Source organism: Microcebus murinus, chromosome 13 (assembly GCF_040939455.1).
Source record: "Microcebus murinus isolate Inina chromosome 13, M.murinus_Inina_mat1.0, whole genome shotgun sequence".
Lineage (NCBI taxonomy): Eukaryota > Metazoa > Chordata > Mammalia > Primates > Cheirogaleidae > Microcebus > Microcebus murinus.
In genome coordinates, this window is record NC_134116.1 from 33,557,915 (window position 1) to 33,584,078 (window position 26,164).

Here is a 26,164-nt window from a genome sequence, read left to right on the forward strand (position 1 = left end):
AATCAAAATTTGCTCCCAGTAAAATTAATCCTTCCATTTTGGCAATCTGGAAACTATATAATCTCTAGGTTGAATTGTTATTGGTTCATCTTTTTGATAGTGGATGATTTTTAATTGCTACTATTCCTTAATGTATATATTATACAACTTGAGAATGTCAAATTATAATAGTATGTATCAAAAATATTTGAATCTCTATTTATTATGCTATATTAACTTCAGGTCTTATAGATTTCTATGTACAAAGTTTTCTGTCATTGTTATATTGCTGTTACCTTTCTAATTATTGGCATTTATCCCACAACAATGTTATCAGGAATTTCCCTATCTGTAGATTTCTTTTTATTTCATAGGAAATACTATAATTATAAAGTGTTTTGGTTAATGAAAACCCTAGGCCCATTTTATCTTAATTTAGACATTATCCTATCTCTAACAATCTGATATGTGGTTATCTATAATCATGTGGATTTCAGATTCCATTCATTCTAGTTGTTAGAAGATTACTTGCTTATATGGAATGAAGTTTTCTCATCATAACTTCAACACATTGATTTAGTTCAGCTATTCTGATGTGACATAGAATGAGTCCACCATTTTTTCAAAGTGATGAATTTTTTTGTTTGTTTTCAATATTAGTCATTAGTTATAATATTGTACTTCCATTTTCTCTTTTCCAGGCCCTGAAATTATGATGATAATAATACCTTATATTTACCAAATAGTTACTATAGACCAGGAATAATTCATAGTCTTTCACATGTTTTTGCTTTTTTAATTCTCCAATAAAACGGTAAAGGTAATTACCAGTATCTTCATTTAATATTTGAGAAAATGGGGCTTAGAGGGTTTACACAGCTCTGAAAGTTACACCAAATAACAAGTGGCAAGCAAGAAGCAAACTCAGGTTCCTCTGACATTAAAGTCAAGTTCTTCCCACTACATAGTCTGCCATTTATTGTATTTTCTATTCCTTTATTCATTCTTCTTATGACAGGATTCTTAAACTCATCACTGGAGTCTTTTACTCTTAATGTTTCTATTTGTTTAAATTTTTTGTGTTCTTACAGTATAATCCATACATTTATATATTAATGGTTCTACTTTAATAAAGGATTCCATTATAGTAAAGCTTTCAGCTTTCAACCACAAAGTTACTGTTGAAAAATATGAATTGCTGGTCCCTACTCTTCTAGCTAACTTTTCCAAAATCTTGATTATCCTTTTATATTGTATATATTTAAGTATTTTCCAGTAAATATCCCTATTCTCCCCCAAATACCAGTTTGGTTACTGTGGAGACATAAATGTAAGCTAGAAAGCAATCAGGCTACTAATTGATACCGACAGTCAATTAGTGCTTCAAAGAAGGTGGCTCAGTGTTTTACACATAGAAAACTTGAGAGAAAGGTCATAGCTTGTTGCGGTGTAATCTCTGTTGCTTCATTGTGGACTGAACTGTATGCTCTACTGGATGGTTTCTACAGAAACTAAGCAAGTTTCTCACTGGTTGTTAATGGGATGGTAGCATCATGGAAAACAATGATATTGTGTGATTTGAACCCATTAGCTTTCCCTTTCTAAAGTTCCAGACTGAACCAACTGTGACTCTGTTCAGGTCAAAAGTCTTCTTAATCTCTGTGTTGTGCTGATCAAACCTCAAACTGTCGGGTCAAATTATTTCCATTGGGCCAGTTCTATTTGTGATTAATTAAAATTTCTTCTTGATTGCATACAGTTCTTTTAAATGTATAATCCCTTTATTGTGTAGCGAATTGAGAATATGGTCCTAATTTTAAAACAAATATTCATGTGGGCCTCTCTCTATGATGTACGCCACCAATTTCAGTAAAGAAAAAAAATAAAACATTTTACTATTTTTCATGAGTATCTGAGTACAATAACCAAGAGAAAATTACACCTGCCTTGTCTATCATTGTTGATTATAAGAATTGATTAAAGGGAAAAAATGCTTTACATAAATAAAACATACATGTATTTTTATCTAGAGGTATTTTAGTTTTAAAAATATATAAAAGGTAAGACTACACGGAAAATTTTAAAAGGTGGCAAACCTTTTTCTCATTAGACTGCAGGCATACAAAAATTCAGGTTAATTTTCCTTAAGGTTATTCTATAATTTAAATCCAGAATTGGTCTGAAGTTTTATTCTCTCTCTCTCTCTCTCTCTCTCTCTCTCTCTCTCTCTCTGTATAATTTTGTTGTAATTAACTACATGATTTTTTATGTTGTGTTTATTATGAGGGATAGGATGGATACCTTTTTGTTATTTTATTCATTTTCTTCCAGCCAAGAAAGCACAGACTTTGTATGAGTTAAAGTCTTTGACGTAAATCTTATATTACCAAGGAGGTTGTGAAACATTAACCCTTTGCAAAAGTAAACTCTACTTTTCTCACCATTAAGGACCGGGGCAAGTGGTGATGCATAAATGTAAAGTAAAGCAACTCAATTAAGCAATCCCAAGACCTAAAGTGGATTGCTGAGAACCGCTAACTTTGTAATGGACCAGCTGGTGGAGCAAATTTTGAGTCCTCATGTGAAAGATAGCGAGAAAAGAGATGAAAAGGAAAAATGGAAGGGGAAAGACGAAAGGCAAGAAGAGGTGGGAGGAGAATCTCTCCCAGAACGGGACTAGCAAATAAAGAAATGCAGGAAATTCTCAAGGCCAGAGAAAAGGAGAGCTCCTGAAAGTCTGGCAAGCCTGAGCTCTGGAGGGTTGCAGAGCGGAGATCACATGGCCCTCAGCAATAAGCCCTGCCCTGGCTCCAGATCAAGCCGGTCACTGGTCTGAGTTGGGCATAAAGTGATTGGAGTATATGAAAGGCATGCAACGTGCATTTATGACAGGACATATAGAAAACAGTCTGGAATTTTAATCACATGTTGACCAAGACTGTTTCCTTGACTAAACTTGAGTCAGGCATCTGAACCTTCTCCTTAGGTCCATTAGAACTTAGAGCTTTGTAAAATCCAGTTTTAGCAAAGCACCCTACTAAGTCAGTTTAGTAAGACCCCCATCCCCGATATCTGATCACCCTGATATCTGTTCAAGTCCCTCATCTTCCACCGCCCCTAATCATTCTAGCCTGTTCAGCGAGAATCCCCCTTATCCCTGATGTTTCCTCTTAGTTATTTTCCATTCACTGACCCCTATACTGCTCCTTGGTTATAAATTTCTACTTGCCCACACTGTATTCAGAGTTGATCCCAATCTCTCTCCCTGTTGCAGTGATCACTGTACTTACCACCATGGTCCTGAATAAAGTCTCCCCTAAAATGTTTTAACAAGTATAGTTGAATATTTTTTTTTTCTTTAACAATGTCATGTGCTTTCTAAATGGAATGGTCTTAAAGCCAAGAAGTAAAGGAGCCTTGTCTAAGCAAAGCTTTGAGCGCTCTACTCATAGTCTTTACACCGAAGCATTTCCATGCCTTTGTAAGGCACAATTATACCATGTAAGAAATTGGGGAGGTGAGGTGGGTGGGATAGTGTTATTTGGCTGTATCATCTATTCATAATGGAGCCAAAGAGGTTCTGCCACTTTCTAGTTTTGAGACCTGAGGGAAGTTATTTAGCCTGTCTATGCTTTCATATCTTTACATGTAAAATGTGTATATGTGAGTGCCTACATCATAGTGTTATTAAAATGATTTAATGACATTTTAGGATGAATTAATATCTGTAAACCATTTAAAGCAGAGTATGGCATACAGTGATTTACAAGTGTTTATTCAATTAAATAATAAAACTAGTTTTTTATAGAATTAACTTCATTTTATTTCTATCATTTACATACCTGTGCAAGTAATTTTCTTACTAGAGCATTATATCTATTTTTCTCCTCCAAATTCTTATGCAAGGGGACATCCTGGATCCACTACAGGCATCCCACTCCACCATTCCTTAAACAGAAAAATCCTTAAAAAAAAAAAAAAAAACTTTCCACAACACAAAGGCTTAAGTAACCACTCTATACTGCAGAGACTCCAGCCTGACATCAGCCAAAGACATTTAAAAATTGGGAAACTCACTTCATGCCATAATTTCTTCCAAGTATGAACTCTTCTCTGGGATCTCCTTGCTTTTATTCACTCTTTAATACCTTTGGATGGTGTTTAAAATATCTTTTCCAGAGATTATAATCATATCAATGGGAAGCTGGTCCAACAGGAACTTATCTAGCCTCAACTGGAAAGATGTTATAAAATTTTACATCTTAGAAATATTTATTTCTTATATAAAATAAGAAGTAAAATGGGAATTATATACTTAGTTTCAAAGAAAACCAACTTAAAAAAAATAAGAAAATTTCACATTAAAAAAATCAAGCTATGATGTTGCTTGAAAACTCAGATGTCTATCGCTCTGGTTCCCTATTCACACATGGCAGCAGTCAATAGGAATTCAGTAAATGGTGCCACCATTATCCAAACATGTGCTTTTACTTCACCACAGTTCCTATCTCTCCCTACAGAGTACCTAAAACCCTGTCCATCTCAGACATTGCATTATCTGCCTGGTCCTTACAGAGTAAAAACAATATCCTAAAGGACAATATACTGAAAATTTGCGTTTCCTCAACATTTATATGTTAAAGTCCTAACCTTCAAGTGTTAGGAAATGGGGCCTTTGAGAGGTGATTAGGTCATAATGGCAGAGCCCACATGAATGGGGTTAGTGCCCTTATAAAAGAGACTTCAGAGAGTTCTCCTCCCTTCTGCCATCTGAGGTTATGACAAAAGATGACCACCTATGAAGCAGACCTTCATCAGGCACTGAACTTACTGGTGCCTTGTTTTCAGACTTTAGCCTCCAGAGATGTGAGAAACAAATTTCTGTTGTTTATAAACTACTCAGTATATGGTATTTTTTAATTTATTTATATTTAGTTTTTTTATTGAAGTAAAATAGATATTTATAATTTATCATTTTTTTACCTTTTTAAATGTACAGTTCAATGATAATAACTACATTTATAGTCTTTTTTTCCTCCCTTATATCCCCTGTTTTCCTTCCCCTTCCTGGCTTCTGGTAACCACCAATCTCCTTTCTATCTTCATGACAAACACTCTTTTACCTCCCACATATGAGCAAGAACATGATATATATATCTTTTTTGTGCTTGGCTTATTTCACTTAATATAATGGCTTCCAAATCCATCCATGTTGCTGAAAATGACAAGATTTTGTTCTTTTTTATGGCTGAATAATATTACATTGTGTGTATACACCATATATTCTTTATCCATTCATCCACTGATGAACACTAAGGTTGATTCCGTATTTTGGCTACTGTGAATAATGCTGCAGTAAACATGAGGGTGCAGATATCTCTTTGATATATTAATTTTCTTTCTTTGATATATACCCAGAAGTGGAATTATTGGATCATATGGTAGTTCTACTTTTAGTTTTTTGAAGAATCTCCATACTGTTCTTCCTATCTGTACTAATTTATGTTCCCACCAATAGTGTACAAGGTTCCTCTTTCTCCATATCTTCTTCGGCATCTGTTATTTTCTGTCTTTTTTGATACAAGCCATTTTAACTGGGGTGAGATGATATAACATTGTGGTTTTGACTTGCATTTCTCTGGTAATTAGTGATATGGAACATTTTTTTCATATCCTAGTTGGCTAATTGCATGTCTTCCTTTAAGAAATGTTTTTTCATACCTTTTGCCCATTGTGCATTTTTAATCAGATTATTTGAGTTTTTTGTTTGTTTGTTTCTTTGCTTTTGAATTGTTTGAGCTCCTTATGTATTCTGGTTATTAATCCTTATCAGATGGATAGTTTGCAAATATTTTCTGAGTCATCTCTTCACTTTATTGTTTGTGTCCTTTGCTGTGCAGAAGCTTTTTAGCTTGATGAAATTCCAATTGTCTATTTTTGCTTTGGTTGCCTGTGCTTTTGACAACTTATATAAAAGATTTTTGCCCAGACCAATGTCTTAGAGCATTTCCTCAATGTTTTCTTGTAGTAGTTTCAGAGGTTCAGGCCTTAGATTCAAGTCTATCATCTATTTTGATTTGATTTTTTTGTATGGTAAGAGATAAGGATCTACTTTCATTATTCTGCATATAGTTATCCAGTATTTCTAGCCCTATTTATTGAAAAGACTGTCCTTTCCATACTCAATGTTCTCGGTGCCTTTATCAAAGATGACTTGGTTGTCAATGCATGAAGTTATATCTGGGTTCTCTTTTCTGTCCCATTGGTCTATGCATTTGTTTTTATGCTATTATCATGCTGGTTTGGTTACTGTAACTTTGTAGTAAGTTTTGAAGCTAGGTAGTGTGATACTTAAGTGTAGGTCTTTTTGCTCAGGACTTTGGCTATTCAGTGTCTTTCGTGGTTTCATATAAATTTTAGGATTATTTTCCTATTTCTATGAAGAATGTCATTGCTATTTTGATAGATGTTGCTTTGAACTTATAAATTACTTTGGGTAGAAGTTATTTTTTTACAATATTAATTCTTCCGATTCATGAATATATAATATCTTTCTATATTTTTATGTCCTCTTCTATTTTTTTCATCAAAGTTTTATAGATTTCCTTGTATAGATCTTTTGCTTCTTTGGTTAGATTGGAGTGATTGTAAATGGATTGCTTTCTTGCTTTCTTTTTTAGATTGTTTACTTTTGATGTATGTAAATACTACTGATATTTGTATGATTTTGTGTCCTGCAACTTTATTGAATTAATTCATCAGTTCTAACAGTTTTTGGGTGAATTCTTTAGGTTTTTCTAGGTATAAGATCATGTCATCTGTGAAGAAGGCTAATTTAACTTCTTCCTTTCCAATGTGTATGCCTTTTATTTCTTTCTCTGGCCTAACTGCTCTGGCCACAACTTCCAGTATTATGTTGAATAATTGTAGTGAAAGTGGGCATCCTTGTCTTGTTTCATTCTTTAAAAGAAAAACCTTTATTTTTTTCTCCATTCAGTACAATGTTGGCCATAGTTTGTCACATATGGCCTTTATTATGTTGAAGTATGTTCCTACTATACCAATTTTGGTGAAGGTTTTTATCATAAAGAGATGTTGAATTTTATCAAATGCTTTTTTGACTTCTATTGAGATAATCATACAGCTTTTGTTCTTAATTCTGTTAATGTGATGTATTACATTTACTGCTTTGCATATGTTGAACCATCCTTGCATGTCTGGGATGAATCCCATTTGATCATGGTGAATGATCATATTAATGTGTTGTTGAATTTGGTTTGCTAGTATTTTGTTGAGGATTTTGGATCTATATTTATCAGTGATATTGGCTTATAGTTTTCTTTTTTTCTTATGTATAAGGTTAATGCTAGCCTCATAGAATGAGTTTGAATGAAGAAAAATGCATTTTTCTTCAATTTTTTTAAGAGATTGAGTAGGATTGATACTAGTTCTTTAAATATTTTGTAGAATTCAGCAGTGAATCCATCAGGGCCTGGCCTTTTCTTTGATGGAAGATATTATTATTTCTTCAATCTCATTACTTCTTATTGGTTTGTTGAGGTTTTCTATTTCTTCATGGTTCAACCTTGGTAGATTATATGTGTCCATGAATTTATCCATTTCTTCTAGGTTTTCCAATTTGTTGGTGAATAGTTATTCATAATAATCTCCAATGAATTGTTTGTACTTCAGAGGTCTCAGTTGTTATACCTCCTTTTCCATTTCTGATTTTATTTCTTTGAGTCTTTTCTCTTTTTTTCTTAGTCTAGCAAAAGGATTGTTAATTTTGTTTATCTTTCCAAAAGAAAGCTTTTCATTTTATTGATCTGTATTTTTTAGTCTCAATTTGATTTATTTATGCTCTGATTTTTATTATTTCCTTCCTTGAACTTTGTTTCATTTTGCTTTTCTGGTTCCTTGAGGTACATCAATATTTTGTTCATTTGGAATCTTTTTACTTTTTGATAAACATTTATTTTTATAAACTTCCCTCATGGAACTGCTTTTGCCATATTCAATAGCTTTTGTTATGTTATATTTCAATTTTCATTGTTTCAGAAAATTTTTTAAGTTGTTTCTTAATTTCTTCATTGACCCATTGGTCATTCAGTAGCATGCTGTTTAATTTCATAGTTTTGTGTATTTTCTGAGGTTCTTCTTGTTCTTGATTTCTAGTCTTATTCCACTGTGGTCATAAAAGACCCTGGATAGGATTTCTATTTTTTAAATTCATTCAGATTTGTCTTGTGGCCTAAGATATGATCTATTCTGAAAAAATGTTCCATGTGCTGGTGAAAAGAATATGTATGATTAAGTTACTTTAAAATAAATATTTAAACAGAAAATTAAGTGTGCTTCATTCTCAGTTGTGTTGAAACAACCAAGATTTTGTCTTAGAAAATATCTGAAAATTTGAAGAATGTTTATCTGAGACATATTTCATAAAGATATGTGTGCATCCACATCTACATTGAAAGTCATATACATATATTTATTGCCTATTGAAGAAATTAAATAAAATCAAGAACAAGAATATAATCTCATTATATTGAAATATTTCTCACATGTTTTCAAGGCATTTCCTCATTTAATAATCACATGTAAGTTATATTAAATACCATGCTAAGTGCTGGAAATACATAAAGCAAAAAGTGAGAGGTGGAGAATAGAATCACTGCTCTTAAGAATTTGTACTCTACTAGGCAAAATATCTGTCAGGTAACAACATTTTAAAACATAACTTTCTTGGAACTAGTGTCATTTTTTAAAAATTCTACAAATAAAGCTAAATGTAAGAGAACACTAAAAAAAATGAAGATGTGATTGGATGTGAAAGTATTCTTACTGTGACATAATTTATTTATGGATTAATTGGTTTGATTTTGTCAATTTTCTTGTCAGGTGGATGTGTTTCTTTTTTCCTACTCCATATGTGTCTATTACAGTTTTTAAAAAGTGTGTAAGAGTTTCTTTCGATATAAAGCTTCTTGGGACATCAAAAGCAGCTAGAGGACTTTCAAATGACAGAACTATTTGGAATTGACATACTCAGATGTTGTCCTGATCGATTACCATTCCCAATGGTCCCAGGAGGATGTAGAAGGAAAATGATAATGTCTTCTCTGGTGCCTACTGAAGTCTTCATTGCAGCAATATATCTTTCCAGCCAATGTTCCCATCATACTCTGAGACTGATTGGCTGGTAAAATGGCCAATGTCAATGCCAATGCTACTAGGGCTAACAGACTGTTTTGTTCATTTTTCAATTCTTTACAGCACTGCTCCGATGCCGTGTAAGTATTTAGTAATTGCGTATCAAAATAAATGACAGGTGAATCCCATATTTTGTGTTCCTCAATCTCCCAGTTGAACATTCAATTTAGAATTTGTTGATCTTGCTGACTGACTCCCTGGATAATTCCATGGATAAAGAAGACATTAACTTTGTGAAATCTATTTCAATGAACATGCTCCATAACATCCTGTCTAATTAAGGAAAAATTACAGGATTCCTTTGCACCGTCTTACTTCTTAACTGACTAGGTACAGAAACATGACACATGCTTATCATTAAAATGCCAACTGGTCCTCCACTGAATGAAGGACATAATGCTTAGCACAATAGCCAGCATCCAAAATGTTCCTAACAGAATGAGTTCAGCACTTTATAAACGCCTCTCACTTTATGGAGGTCTAGTCAGTATAGATACATTCCCTCTTACACATCTCAGTGAATGAGGTTTGCTGACTTATTTCCCTGGTGTCTTTCAGATAACTCCATTTACCAGCCTGGTCTCTGATCTAATAACATAGAGAAGCAAGAAAAACAATTATAAAATTAAGAGGAAATTCATAGAGATTGGGTAACTATGAAAGAAATAAAGCCAGGTATGCTAAGTGTCAGAGACCTATAGAGGGGAACCAAGATGGTGGGCCTATGGGGTAGAACATAGTGGGGAGGAAGGGAATGTGAAGCAATTACCAGACAAGAAAGAAAAACATATTCTTCTGCCTTCTTTTTTGTTTTTGTTTTGTTTTGTTTGTTTGTTTTTTGAGGCAGAGTCTCACTCTGTTGCCCAGGCTAGAGTGCCATGGCATCAGCCTAGCTCACAGCAACCTCAAACTCCTGGGCTCAAACGATCCTTCTGCCTCAGCCTCCCAAGTAGCTGGGACTACAGGCATGCACCACCATGCCCGGCTAATTTTTTCTATATATATTTTTAGTTGGCCAGTTAATTTCTTTCTATTTTTAGTAGAGACGGGGTCTCACTCTTGCTCAGGCTGGTCTTGAACTCCTGACCTGGAGCGATCCACCTGCCTCGGCCTCCCAAAGTGTTCTTCTGCCTTCTAAAAATCATTACAAATGTTGTCTTCACCATTGGTCACCACAGATCCTTTCTCTGGAAGGATCCGTGCTTAATTCCTTCATGGTAGAAACATCTGAGGGAATCAGTGTTTTATGCAAGCTTCTTCTTCCTATATCCATCAAGCTTTGCCTGGAGAAAATTTTATCTTGTTGGTTATCATTTATACTCATAGGAGGCTTCTTGGAAAAAAAATATTTATAAAGATTTGAGATCAAATTTGTGAGTTCAGTGTTCCATGATTCTCATGAGTGAGGAAAGAATATATCTCCATTCTTCTCTAACTTAAAAATCCCTAACTGAGTAGCATAAGTTCTCTCCTGCACTATGACTGCCTATATACTTATCAGAAAGATGAAAAGGAGAAAGACTAAAATGATGTTTTCTCTGCATTAACATTTGATCATAATTCCAAAATGTCAGTTATTAAATTTCAATGTTCTCAAAAAGATTATTTCATTATATTTTTCTAGGCCACTAAATAGCTTTGAAAACTGAATATCCAATTCAAATCATATAGCAAACAGTTAATAGAGATAACATAATTTTTGTTTCCTTTCCTTACTGAATGTATTGTAATGTTAAAATTACCAATTTTATATAAATACCCCGACCAGTCCTATAGTAAAATTTTGAGTAGTTATATAATTAATTTAAATAACATATTTTTAAAAGTTCAAATTTCTGACTCATCCACCAAATATCCTTTACTTTATATAAATTTGTCAAACAAATGGAAAATAAACAAATTACAAGACTACATTTGGAAGAAACTCAATGAATAAAACTAAAGTAGAATCACACATTTGTTATCCTGTCATGATGATTTGTTTTTGACGAATGCAACTTTACTACAAGACTCATAAGAAAATAAACTTTTCAAATAAATATTTGAACAATTCAGGTGTTTTGAAATATATGAGTAATTTGAGATATATGTCCTTAATTTAAGGAAATTAAATCCCTTCCCCTCCTCCTGGAATTCCAGGAAATTTAATGCACAAATATATGTGCATCCCAAAGTGTCAAAGATCATTTTTACGTGTTGGAAGATTCAATGCATGCCTCTCTTAAAAGTTTAGAACTTGTTTGCAGCTAAGGCTGAGTGCATTTTGGAATAACTTTGTGTTAGCTACAAATAACAATCTTTTCAAGCCCTAGCAACCAGGCTCTGCTTTAGCAAAGGCCTTTGAAGAGCTTCTTTCACTGCCTTTGCCCCTCCTCCCTCTATACCCACCCAAGTCCCTACTATCACAGCTTAAAAATTAGAGAGAAAGGAAGGAAGGAATAAAGGAAGGAAGGAGAGAAGAAAAGAAGGAAGACATTAAAAATGAGATAGTACAGTGTTTTATGTTTTAAAAGCATATGAAAGCCAAATGTACACTTTCTCACCTGCTTAATATGCAAGTTTGGGATGCAATGCTTTAGCAAACAACAGGTTTATTGATTATAAAGACTCCAGTAGAGCTTTCTTGCTAGTGTGTGCCTTTTTTGTGGAGAAAAAGAAAAAAAAATGATTTGGAAATGAGCCACCTTTATTTTAAGTTCCTCAGTCAATATGTTGCCACAGCAACCAAAGTTCTTGCTATCTGGGAAAAGACAGATGTCTTTGCTTCAATCAAGATGCAAAGCCTAGAGAAGGAAAAAGGAAAGAAGCAATGAAAATTCATCATTTCATTATTTGAAAATGTGAATTGCCCTGAGCTGGCTTTGAGCCATGGTTCTTATCCACAGTATCCATCAACATGTATTCAAGTTCCTCAATATTGCAATACTTCATTTCCATTAATTAAATAATTACACCAAATACTGTCTCATGATAGCATTCAGTTGAATTCATTCATTGTCAAAACAGTCATTATTCAATTTAAAGCAGTTCATATTATGCAGTTTGTTGACAAAGATGATATTTAGCTCTACTTAGTAGGAGTGGTTGTGTCCAGAGAAAGATAAAGATGAGGACCACAAAAAGACTTCAGAGAAAGAGGACCAAAAAGATTCCTTTATTTTTAGTTAAATATTGTTGTTGGGCTATATATGCTTATTCTTTCATCCCTAAATCTCCACTAAGATAAATAAAATAATTTTTGAATATGTAAACTAATAAAGACAAAATAGTATACAAGAAGAAACAACAATAGACAGGAGATTACAAAACATTTTTGAACATGAAAAGCCAATTGAATAGTAAGTGAATTAACAGAATAGAGAAAGTTTTGATGGATATGTTTAGAAAAAATACTGAAGAGCAGTGAGCAAATTTATATAAACTTACAGATAGACTCAGGTGCAAGATCCACAGAAAGCAAAGTGATAAGATAGAAAATAAAAAGATTGGTAGAAAAATTGGCTTTAAGTAAAGCGAGAGCTTTCAGCCCCTTTTCACTGTGTGTATGTGTGTGTGTGTGTGTGTGTGTGTATGTATGTGTGTGTGTGTATGTATATGTGTGTGTGTGTGTGTGAGGACTTTCACTCCTGAGACTTAGGCAGCAGACAAATAAAGGAGAGGAAGGGTTGGTCCAGGTCTCAAAGGAAAAAATATATTAATAATAATAAAAAGTTTATATATTAAATATTAAACTCTATAATTTTCTTCCTCATCCTGCTATCAGAATCATCACTAAAAAAGATTCAACCTTCTTGGTACAAAGTTAAATCCTTTTTATCTGCAGATATTGAAAACAATGACACACACACACACACACATTTGAGGGTCACTCCACTGGGAAAAACACCTTCCCCCCAAATCACCTGAGGCAAATCCCAGGAGTGAACAAACCTTCTCACATGCACAGAGCTTCCAATACACATTAACTTGTTGCATACTACATTTCACATAGATAGCCAAAAATCACCATATAGCTGAGGAAAAACCCAAAGATTAAAGAAAAGATAAAAATAAACAGAAAAATAGAAACTCAGATGATACAAAGACATTGCTAGGCAGAGAGAAAAAAGTAAAACTGTTGTTAGTTATAGTATAGAGACCAAAAAAAAAAAAAAAAAGAATCCATTAAACAAGAATTGAAATCTATAAAATGGAACAATTGGAGATAATTAAGACTTTTGGTAATAAAAAATATGCTAACAGAAATTTAAAAAGTAAATTGCAAGAGTTCAGAAAATCCTAATAAGTGTTAAAAAGAAAAAGTTATAAATAATAGAAAATAAAAAGTTATGAAATTAGAGGATCAGCTCAGGTACTTTAAGTTTCAAATTATACAAACAAAAAAATAAAGAAAAAAGAAGAAAAGGGAGAAGAAATTATCAAAGGAAGAATACAACATTTTTTCCCGAAATTCTACTAGATGATTCTCAACTCTCATTGAAAGTTATTTCGATAAATGAACCCAAACAAGATCTATTGTTTACATAGCGCAAAACACTAGTTATTAGGGAATATCCTAAAAACTCACAAAGAGAAAAAATAAGAGACCACAAAAATCAGGTACATGAATGACAGCAGAATTCTCAATGGCAATATTACACGTCAGATACAAATAAAAGTAAGTAGCTAAAAATTACTCAGATAAACTAGCAATTTAATGTGAGAATAGAATAAAGATATTTTCAGACGTTCATTTAAAAAATGTATTTGCCATAAAGCTTTCTTAAGAAGCTACTGGAAGATATATTCCTACAAAAAAAGAAAAGGAAAGAAAGAACACTGTATTAGTCAGGGTTCTCCAGAGAAACAGAACCCATAAGAGATAGATAGATAAAGAAAGAAAGAAAGAAAGAAAGAAAGAAAGAAAGAAAGAAAGAAAGAAAGAAAGAAAGAAAGAAAGAAAGAAAGAAAGAAAGAAAGAAAGAAAGAAAGATAGATGATAGATAGATAGATATAAGTATAGAATAGATACATAAAGCGTATATAAAGAGATTTATTATAAGGAATTGACTCTCCTGACTATGGAGGGTAATTCCCTTGCAGCTGCCTTCTGCAAGCTGGAGACTGAGGAAAGATGATGGTATCATTTTAAGAACAAGAGTGCCAGTGGTGTAAGTCCCAGTCCAAGGACAGGAAAAGACTGATGTCCCAGCTCAAGCAGTTAGACAGAGATCAAGGGAATTCTCCCTTCTTCTGCTGTTCTATTCTATTCAGCCTCTCAGTGGATTGGATGGGAAGGGCAATCTGTTTAGCTCAGTCCACTAATTCAAATGCTCATATCTTCCAAAAACACCCTCATAGACATGCTCAGAAATAATTAAGCCAATTATGTAATCAATCCATGATCCAGTCAAGTTGAGACATAAAATTAAGCATTGCAAACACAGAAAACAGAATCTTGCCCAAGAAAGGAGAAAGGAAAATCCCTGGTAAATGAGGAGAAGTAGGCCTTTCAAGAAAAGTATTTTTACTAGAGTGGTGTATTAAGGGTGGTGGGATGGAGATCTGAAAGGAAAACAAGAACAATAATTATATCTTAGACCATGTAGAAAATATGTTTATAGAAGCTTTATTCATAATCGCCCAAACTGAAAACACCCAAGGCGTCATCCAAGGGATGAATGGATAAACAAGCTGTGGCACATCCATACAATGGAATATTATTCAGGGATAAAAACAAATGTCCTATCAAGCCACAAAGCGACATGCAGGAAATTTAAATGCATTTTGCTAAGTAATCAAAGCCAGTCTAAAAGACTACATACTGCATGAATCCAGCTATATGATACCCTGAATAAGGCAATACTACAGGGACAGTATATAGATCAGTGGTTGGCAATGGTAAAGGTGGAGTGGGAAGAGGGAAGAATAACAAATAGATGAAGTTCAAGAGATCTTTAGAGCAGTGAAACTATTCTGTGTGATATTTCAATGGTGGATACAAGACCTTATTCATTTGTCAAAAACCATAGAACTGTATAACACAAAGAAAGAAACAATGTTAAACTACAGTATTTAGTTAATGATAACGTATAATATTGGATCATCAATGTAACAAATGTACCATAGTAGTGCCAGATGTTAATAATAGGAGAAACAATGTGCAAAGGAAGAGTATTGTAAAACTTCAAATTACACTAAAATTCTTTAAAATGCTTTTATTTTACCTTTTAGCAGAAATATGTCTAATCAGGAAAAAAAAAACCACAAAGAGATCTATAATATTGTGATATAATTAAAAAACATATATTTGGTCTTCATCCTTGGTTCCTAGCACACAGCTCCTAAAACCTTTGGAATTCCTGAGTGATGGGGGTGAGAGGAATATCTTTTGTTATATATTAAGCCTCTTTCAGCCATAGTGTATGCTAATGAAGTGACTCTTGAAGGATGAGTGCTGGTTTCTGGGGGGTTGGAACATTCAGCACCATGCCCTGAACTCTGGGGAGGGGAGAAGAGCTGGGGGTTGAGTCAGTAACCAATGACCAATGGTTTGACCAATCATGCCTATATAATGGAACCTTCATAAAAACCCTAAGTAATGGGGTTGGGCAGTAAGTAATTAAGGGATTTATCGGGAGTATAAATACTATGTGACTGTGGTTTACACATAGAGTTGATGGAGAAATTTGTTGTGGTCACAGGGTGAAGAGGAAACTAGGGAAGTTAAAATTTGTTGAAAAAGAAGCCTTGAGGAGAATTTAATATTTCTAAGATTTCCCCAAACATTTCCTCTGAGGTCCTACTGGTCAGGAAAAAGGCCATAGTTTGTATCCTTCCTCTTTCCTTTTTCCTTTTTTACTTCCAAGTTATGTTTGTGATTCTTTCTTGCACATTTATTCACTTGGTAAGGGGCTAGGGTAATACACAGATTCTCAGGCCCAATGGCCTTACCCAATCAAGGCTCAATATCATCTAAGTCTAGGAAACCATCTCTCCAGGGATTTAGGATTCCCTACATTCCCTGAGGCCATTAGCCATTAGAACTATTAACACAGGTTTCTTGGTTTAGACTTCATTATAAGAAAATCAGTGTGGTTCAACCCATCAGTCCTATAAGAGCCTCTTTATCCAGACATTCTCAGCTGTGGTGTAGCTGCTTCTCTTGGTGCTGATAGATTTCAACTTTTCCTGGTTCTTTTTATTTTGTATTCAAAATGAGAGAGCAGGGTACTCCAAGGTGGGCAGCTACGTCTTTAGAAGTGTGTGTTTGGAGGATCACTTTTGGAATTCTTGAAATCAGGTTCTGTGCATTCTTTATCCCTATTGGTCTTACAGTAAATAGTATAATGTCTTGCACATTATATATGTTCAATAAATATTAATAAACTGTGTAGTTCAAGGCCAAGCTGACTAAGCAAAGTGCAAATGTACGTCTTGGTACTAGAAGATTTTAAGAAGGAATAATATTATAATTTTGGATACTGATTTAAATAAACAATATATCTCACACAAAAGGATATGTCCTGGGAGCAAATGCCCCTAACAAATCATGACCAGAGACTTTATAAATTCTCCTATTGTATTTACCACTTACACATGTCTCATCTACTCCATTTAATTATTTAAACTTTCTCTATAGTAAAGAAAATTATTATTACTAATCCAATGTCAAAAGATCAATACTTTAGATTCTCCAGTTATTCGAGTATGTTTTCTCATCTGGTGCCTATGGGCTGCATTTTATGAGGAACAGTCTCAGATAAGGGTATGATCCATAACTGTGGAGTATGGCAGCAGGCCAATGTGCACCAAAGGATTGGATCTGGGTTCACGAGACTCGGATTCTCAACAACTGGATTAAACAATACAAATACTTAGCTTAACATGGCAGAACACAGTTCTTGGAAATATTTTTTTGCATGACTGGTTTCTTCACATAGAAAAGTCAATTATTCTTTCCCAGAACATTTAAATACTTTTTCATAATTGATTATATATAATAAACTGGACACTTCATCACAATATGTATCACATGTATAGCCTCCAAGTTCACAATACAGATCATATGCTTTTTAAATGTTGGAATTTATGTATATTTTTGTGGAAATAATTACAATTTGGCTATATTTTATCACATATGGTACACTTAAATAGTTACATAAAATTAGTCTCCTGTTTTATATTATACTCATATTACTTATTACACAAAATATGTTATACAAATCATACTGTTATGACCATAGAAAAAATATGCCTACTATGTTTACTGCTATATGTAACCCAGTAATACCATGAGAGTTTCAGAGTTCCCCTGGGAATTCCTCGTATTGACATGGCATCCCAAACTACCAGAACTTGCATTCTGATATGTATGATTTTGCTTAAAAAATATGTTGAAATTCATGTAGCCAAGCAATTCTTCCTTTGGCTACTCATCTGAGGAGCCTCAGGAGATTAAGCACTTCTATTCTAGGAATGGAATTATTTACCCTTTTAAACAAATATAAGAAACTAAAATAAACTCAAGCTGCCTTTAAAACTATTACTTTGGGCTAGGCACTGTGGCTCATGCCTGTAGTAATCCCAGCACTTTAGGAAGCCAAGGCAAGAGCATACTTGAGGCCAAGAGTTTGAGACCAGCCTGGGCAACATAGTGAGACCCCAGTCCTACAAAAAGTAAAAAAAAAAAAAAAATTAGCTGGGCATGGTGGAGCACACCTATAGTCCTGGATACTTAGGAGGCTGAGGCAAGAGGATCATTTGAGCCCAAGAGTTTGAGACTGCAATGAGCTGTAATCATGCCACTGTACTCCAGTTTGAGTGATAAAGTGAGACCCTGTCTCAAATAAATAAATGAATGAATGAATGAATAAATAAACAAAACTATTACTTTGAAATAAAATGTTACTTACATGAAAGACTTTCTCAGCCTATTAAACACTTATAACATGTTAAGAGGCAAATTATTATCTATACAAATAAAGAATTGAAAGGTACCGTGAAAGACTCCTTCATGTTATGACAAATGCCTTTGAGCAGAATCCAATGAAAACTCTTCTATTTGTAAGAGCTGTCTTGAGAAAGATTATTCAAAACAATCCTTCCTAAAGAAACTGGTCAGATAATTGCTAGTGTGATCTAATCTATGGCTCTCAGTCTGTTTTTTAATACTGCTTTATGAAAGTGAATGTGAATGATTACTAATCTCTCTCCTCACAGTTTGAATTGACTGGAAGACTATTATTGAGTAACTTTTCAGTCTTTTGATTTTCCATGAATCATCTTAAATCATTTCCTCAAAATCCATCATCTGGGAAAATAAAATAGATATATTTTTTACCTAGTCCTCTCACTATGTATAATACAACTAAAAACTCTGGCATTGTTATATAAAAACAAACAAATGAAGACTCTGAGAAATGGAGTGAAGAAGGCAGAACAGTAGGGAACAATAGGACCCAAGGAATGATATGTGATAAGTTCCCTGTGTTTTCTTTTTTCATCACATGTGTCCCAGATTTGGAGCTGAAGAAGCTGGCAACTTAGCAAATAAAGGACAAAACACAAGTCCCAGCAAAAGCCTACTCTTTCTAATCATAAAGCCAGTGTGGGTAACCTAAACAATAACTGGTCTACTGCAGCCAAACATCACAAGAAAAATGGTAGCCTAGTCCCTATCCTCATCGTCAAAGGCAGAGAGGAGCACTTAGATATTCACCCCCATCTGGTGGTAACTAGGTATCTCTTCTTCTTCCTGCTAAGGTGATATCTGAAGAAGCTTAGTGGGGAGGCAGGACTCTCACCACATCCTAGAGCAAATGAGGTCACCTTCTCCATGGGTTCAGTAGAGGAATGTGGAAGCAGGAAAAAGGCACGTCTACCCCTCCCAGCCAGGAAGGTATAAGTGGAGGCCTCATAGTGAGCCAGAATTCCAACCCCTGTCTAGCAGTAATGAGAAACCCTCTCACCATGTATTATTAAGCTGAGTGGGGGACCTAGAATTCTACCCTCATTTGATAGTGTAGAGGCATCACTGATACCACCTCTCCTCCTGTCCCCTGCAAGAATGGTGTCAAAGACAGTTAAAACAAATGTATAAATAAGATCTAGAGTTTCTTCTCTAATACCAGAATTATCAAGTTTTAATCAAAAGTCACTGATTACTTCAAGAACTAGGATGTTCTCAAACTGAATGGGACAAAAATCAATAGAAGAGAACACTCAGAAGGTAGAGATATTTGAACTAATTGACAAAGACTTTCTACCAACCATCATAAAATTGCTTCAATAAGCAATTACAAATATGCTTAAACCAATTTTTTAAAAATGTGTAGTCTCAGCAAAGAAATAGAAACTATAAAGAGGACCAGATGGAAATTTAAGGATAGAAAAAATATATGTACTGCTACTAATAAACAAAGAACTAAATTGATGGGCTCAACAACAAACTGGAGAGGAAAGATAAAAGAATAAGTCAACTTGAAAATCGAAAATAGAAATCAGTAAACTTGAACAGAGAAAATAGACTAAAATATAAAATGAACAGAATCAGAGGGACTTGTGGGACAATAATAAAGATCTGATGTTTTGTCTCCAGAGTTCAAGAAGAAGAGGATAAGAAAAGAGGGGCTGAAAATCTACTCAAAGAAGTATGTAAGAAATATTTCCAAATTTGGCCAAAGATATAAATCTATATATTCAAGAAGCTGAGTCAACCACAATAGAATAAACCCAAAGAAACTACACCAAAACACATCATATTCAACTTCTGAAAATAAAGTTAGGAAAAATCTTGAAGTCAGTGAGAGAGAACCCACACCTTATCTCTAGGGGGAAAATACTTTGGATTACAGTGGATTTCTTATCAGAAACAACAGAGGCCAAAAGGAAGGGACACATTTTCCAAGAATTGAAAGAAATAAACTCTTAGCCCAGAATTCTCTAGCCAACATAATATTTTTTAGGACTGGACAGAAAATCAAGATGTTCTCAGATGAAGAAAAACGGAGAGAAATTGATACTATCACTCCTACCCTGACATATCAGATCCTAATAATCTGACTTAGGTGTTATCTCCAGCACCTCACTATCCTCTCCAACTCAAACCCAGAGTCCACATAAAGAGAGGAAAGATTATTTCCCCCTTCTCAGTGAGAAAGCACAAAAACTTTTAATATTTCATGTATCATTATAGAATTAGTTGTATATGTTTATGTTTAAAAAAAATAATGACATATTATAAAAGTTGGGTTTGGACTCTCAGTTAATCCTTTTAGGATATTCACAAAGTGTAGTAGTAAATAACCCTTTCTGATATTGTTACAAATGGCTAACCAAATCAGATTAATGAATACAAATAGAATTTTTTTAATCCAGTCCATTTTATTTACAGCTTCTCTGTTTTAGAATTTTTTGAAGTATTAAAGGGAGACAGGTGTTATTGTTTTGTGGATGAATTGTATAATTCTGATGAAGTCAGGGCTTTTAGTGTGCCCATCACCAGAGTAGTGTACACTGCCCCTGATAGGTACGTTTTTATCCTTCACCCAGCTCCCACTCTGCCCCCTTCTTAGTTTCCAATGTTCTTTATACCACTATATGACCATGCATACCAGTGGTCCCCAACCTTTTTGGCACCAAGGACTAGTTTCATGGAAGACATTTTTTCTATGGACCCAGTTTGGGAGGAGAGGGAGGCAGAGCTCAGGCAGTGATGTGAGTGATAGTGAGTGGCTGTAAATACAGATGAAGCTCGCTGGGCCACTGCTCACCTCCTGCTGTGCGCCAATTCCTAAGTTTCATGGAAGACAATTTGGAGGGAGGAGGTTGGGAAGAGGGAAAGATCAGGTGATAGATAATTCATGGCCCCTCTCTCCACCTCCTTGGTTAAGAATATTCCTAGGTATTTTATTTTCTTGCAGCTATTGCAAATGGTATTTAGTTCCTGATTTGACTCTCAGCTTGACTATTATTAGCATATAGAAATAATGATGTGAATTTGTCAAAAATGGCTTTTTTTTATTTTGAGAGACATTCCTTCTATGCCAAATTTTTTTAGGGTTTTTATCATGAAGGGGTGTTGGATTTTATCAAATGCTTTCTCTACATCTATTGAAATGATCATATAGTCTTTGTTTTTACCTCTGTTTATGTGGTGAATCACGTTTATTGATTTCATATGTTGAACCCTCCTTATATTCCTGGAATGAAACTGATTTGGTCATGGTGAATTATCTTTTTATGCTCCATTAAATTTCATTTGCTAGTATTTTGTTGAGGATTTTTGCATCTATGTTTATAAGTCACTTTGGTTTGTAGTTTGTCTTTTGTTTCCTTTTCTGGCTTCTATATTAAGGGGTGTGAGGTCTGTGGGCCTTTGCTTCCACCAGGTCCAGAGGCAGTTGCAGCATGTGGCAGGTGATGGCTCCCAGTGACCAGTGAGCAGGTCTGTGGAGGTGAGTGGGGAGTGGTGCCATGGCAGCCAGGTGGCATGTGGCACAGGCAGGGCTGCTAAAGCATGTGAGGCCATCAAGGTATGGCATGCAGGACCACTAAGGCATGCAGTGCTTGGGATAATGGAGGCTGGGTGGGTCATAGGACCATGGCTGGTGGCTGAACAGCTTGTTGGGCTACAGTGGTTGGGTGGCCCACAGCTGGCAGGGCCAGGGAATGCATGGTGCACTGCTGGTGAGTGACAGTGGCTGTGGCTCTCCCTCCACTCAGGTCTGGCTGAGGCAATTGCTGTGTTGCTACACAGGTGGCAGCAATGATGCTATCTATCATGATGGCAGTGAAAGGTTCCATGGGCCATGGGTACCTGCTCTCCCTGTATGCCTCAGTGGTGGGGGGAGGAGCAGGGCACCCAGCAATGGTGTGTGTAAGAGTGCCTACCTCCCCAGTTCCTCCTCAGCCTGGCAGGGACAATCAGGAGGTGGTTACGGTGGGGTCAACCCCTGAATAGACTGGATGCTCTTGGGCTGAGAGCCCAGAATGGTATCAGTTGCAGTGACCTGGGATTAGAAGCCAGAGGGTCCTGGCTGTTCCTGCCCTTCAGTAAAAATCTGCTGCACAGTCTCCAAGCAGATCCCTGATCAGTTTGGAGGCCTGCCATGGTGGGGAGGAAGTCCCATCACATCTCAGGTTACAGTGGCTGTGGAGGGAGTGTGGAGCCTCAGGGTTCTCTCCCCAGACCTTTACCCATGTGTGGGTGCTTTCCCCAGATACCTTCCAATCTTGCCAAGCAGATCACCCTGCCTCCCTCTCCTTCACTTTGGGGATCTCCAGTTGCTTCTCTGATGATTCATGATGCTCTCTCTAAGAAAATTCATCCATAGGCGAACATCTTCCTGCAACTTTTGATCCTCTCCTTGAGAGCAATGAGTTCCGGCTGCTTCTAGTCAGCCACCTTGCTGCCTTTTTTTTTTTTATTTCAAACAATTATGCAATTATGTTTTCCCATTTTCTCATTTGCAAACAGACACCTTAAATAAAAATATTTTTAAAAATTATCAAATCAGGTACATCAAAGATGCAACAATTATGCCTATAACAATGAATTCACAAAGTATAATTTACTGGAACACATCCTAAGAATTTAGGAACAGGCAGTCAGTATAAATCCGACCAAATTTATCAATCAACTATTTGCATATCCAAAACCAAAACTATCAAAGCTCCCAAACAAGAAGCTTGAAAGTTTTGAACAAAAAAATTCTTGACTCAAAACTATACAGTCTTGACAATTTTAATCACAAATATTAGGCTATTTCTCTAGTCTGTAACTGAATAGAAAGCATCTCAGTGTGTCAAACACCTAAGTATCAAACTTTTACACACCATTCTGCATATAGAAAGGCTGTGTTCATTAATTTAAAAATAAGTAATAATTAAATGTCCACACTATTCCCCCAGCTCACAAGCCCTTACTGTAATCCCAAATATACAACGTGTCACATAATAACAGGCCATATTATTACACACACAATACACTATTAGGTACAAATGGCAATTAATAGTCCAATAGTTCAATTTTAGTTGAGGCTATGGCTCCATGCATTGGGATAATTTTAGACTCCAAAATGAAAAACATTGTTAAAATCTCACTTCCTTAGGACAAAATTTGATTGCATGTTCAGTTTAAGCTTTTTAGTCAAAAAAATGACTGTAAAGCAAGTATTAAAAAACAGGCAACTGAGTGCAATTTGTCTCTCCAATTTGGGCAAGCTATTTAGTGGAAAATATTCCTAACTAGACTAGAAAATCTGTGGTGACTTCCAACAGTTCTTGCCTACCTTACTGTCTATGCTTACATCTCGAACTGTGTCAACAGGGCCTGTACTTCACTGTTCAGCTGCTTACCTCTGAGATAGCCTCAAAATATAGGCCCTTTCTCTTCTCACACAGATGTGACAGGAAGTTGCAAAAGAACAAGGAAAAATGTCGTTGGAAACCCAAACCATGAAATACAGGCCTATTGTAGGACTAAGAGGCTGTTATCCTTCTGGTTCACAGTTATAGTAAGAACATGGGCTGGCACCAAGGGAAGCCATATATCTTGGCCCAAACAATGTCCCCTACACATATGGTCCTGACATCTGGTGTGACATATTTGGAGATGGTTTTGAAAAAGACTTTCGTTTTTAAGGAATTACTGAATTTTTTTCTCCTCTTAAAGAGGAGGAAGAGGAGGAGGTAGAAGGCGCAAACATACTGCCTGAAGGAAAATTAAAGCTTTCAAAAGAGCTACACTCAGAGTTGGAAGATTTCCAATTTCTGCATTATCTATGCCATATACTGAAGCAGTGGAAGAGTTAGATTTCTTTTGATTTAGGGGTCATGTGACCAGAGATATTGCTTTCGCTGCCCTTTTTGGCCAATGTGTGTGGTTTATCCTGCTCGCTAGGCACAGGTGCTTCATTTGCATCCTGTACCTCACTGCTGGCCTCTTCCTGGCCTTTTGAGGGACTCTTGGTTTTCTGAGCGGCCTCACCTGCTGAGTGAGTAAAGATGCAGTGAGACTGGGGTTGGGTGTTATCTTGCCACTCCACATTTTCTCAAGTCTTGTCTTCAAAGAAGAGTCATTTTCTTCATTCCTATGCTTCTGTGGTTTCAAATGAACCAGAGTGGAAGGGAACCTGAGCTAGGATTCTGATATCCACAGGGTGAAATGGACTTTTGAATGTACTTCCTTGGAAGTACAGGTATCACTTTGCTCCTTTTGTGCCTTTTCCTTGGCAATTTTTAACATTTTCTCAGCTTTTGTATGATCCATTTTGTTCCTCTGGAGATTTTTTTAGTACTTAGTTAAGCTTTTGGTGTATTTGCCTGTAGAAACTTTTACTACTCTGCTTCTACTATGAGAAATATTCGAAATCTTAACCACAGCATTTCTTTTCTGGCTTTCATTTTGGTTTTTCCCATCCACTTTATGATCAGTTCTTCAATATTTTGTTCACAGTAGTTATACCTTCATGTCTCCATTTTTCATCTTCCTATTGAGAAGAGCCACTTCCACTACCTTTTCTAATTTCCTTTCTCTCAGCAATAAGAGGTAGCTGAGGCATTTATTGGTGAGAAGTATTTCTGATAAATAAAGAGGAGGATAAGGTTCTCTTTCATGAGACAGAGGTGGTGGTTTGGAAGCCCACAGGCTTTCAGGCAAGCTGCGCTCCGGGGGTGGGACAGAAGTGTCATGCTCAGGAACAGCACCATTCACTTCGAGCTTGAGGCACTTGACTTCTGTCCCCTTTTTGGAATGCTTCACTTTGAAGCTTCACGGCTGCCTGTGTATCCTTACATTCTCATTTGGGAAATACTATCACAGGGCTACCATGGGCCCAAACTGCTTCACCGGAATGGCTGTATATTTTTTTCCCATCAAAAGTGGGGCTATGGCAACAAACGTTAGTTACATAGTTTCTTTTGGACAGATCCATGAGCACCCCAGAGAAGTGAAGAGCTTCTGCCCAAGGCGGGACGACTGGACAAGGCCGTCCGTCCTCCGTGTCGTGGTCCAGCGACACCTGCACCTCCGAGCCCGGGATCTGGGGCAGCCGCGTGGGGTCCCCGCCTGCTGAGGGGACGGTCCCGGGCCTGCGGGCCGAGGCTGGCGGCTTCTCGTGTCCTCGGTGGAGGAGAAGGGGAAGGTCGGGCCCTTCCTGCCGTGGGCTCCGCCACCGACCTGGCAGAGGCCCCTCAGCTGCCAGCTCTGGCGCTGCAGCCTCCTCTTCCTGGCTGCCGGCGAGCTCCCCGGCGGGCTGCGCCAGGTCGGCCTCTCAGCCACACGCTGACACTTCAGCGACCGTGACTGGGAGGCGGCTGGAGTATTTATTTCCGGCTCGCTGCCGAGGGTAGGCTCTGTCCGCGGCTCCAAGCCGCTGGCGCCCCCTCTGCGAGGGAGGACTCAGCCGCCCTTTCCTCCCCAGCGGCCTCGCCTCCTGCCCGCGCCGCGGGACAGTCCTGACACCTGCAGTGGACACAGCCCAGCCAGCCGTCGGCCTCAGAGAGTGCTGCCCCGCAAATCGGGATGCAACACCTGCTCCATGGATTTGAAGGTTTGAATGAAAAAAAAAAAAAGAGAGAGAGAGAAAAAGAACCCCTCAAAATATATTTAATTTTGGATTGTAGTAACGGACTTCATTTTTCCCATTTTTTTCTATGTTTTTACATTTTCTTTAAAACAAGCAAATTAGGATTCTGTAAAAAAAAAAAAAAAAAAAAAAGGAAAATTATACAATTTGGTAAACATTATATGCCATCCATCTTCACACTCAGATTGTAGTGTAGCTAATATGTGTAAGTAAATTTTTGGCAATGTACAATACGAGTTTGGGAAATCTGCCTGCAACATGATAATCTACTTAGGGTGAACCCTCTCTTCTTCACGGAGACTAAACTCTTTATTCTTTAATTTGTTGTTTCAAAATCCTCTTCCATCTGTTATTTGTCTGCCCTCCTGTTACTTGCTTGGTAATTCTGTGAGCTTTGTTTT

At 36.2% G+C, this 26,164-nt stretch overlaps 1 pseudogene; it reads right to left on the reverse strand.

Moving 5' to 3' along the window:
• Nucleotides 1-22,902: 22,902 nt before the first annotated feature.
• On the reverse strand, nucleotides 22,903-25,042 carry LOC105882961 (PWWP domain-containing protein 2A pseudogene; annotated as a pseudogene).
• Nucleotides 25,043-26,164: the final 1,122 nt, after the last annotated feature.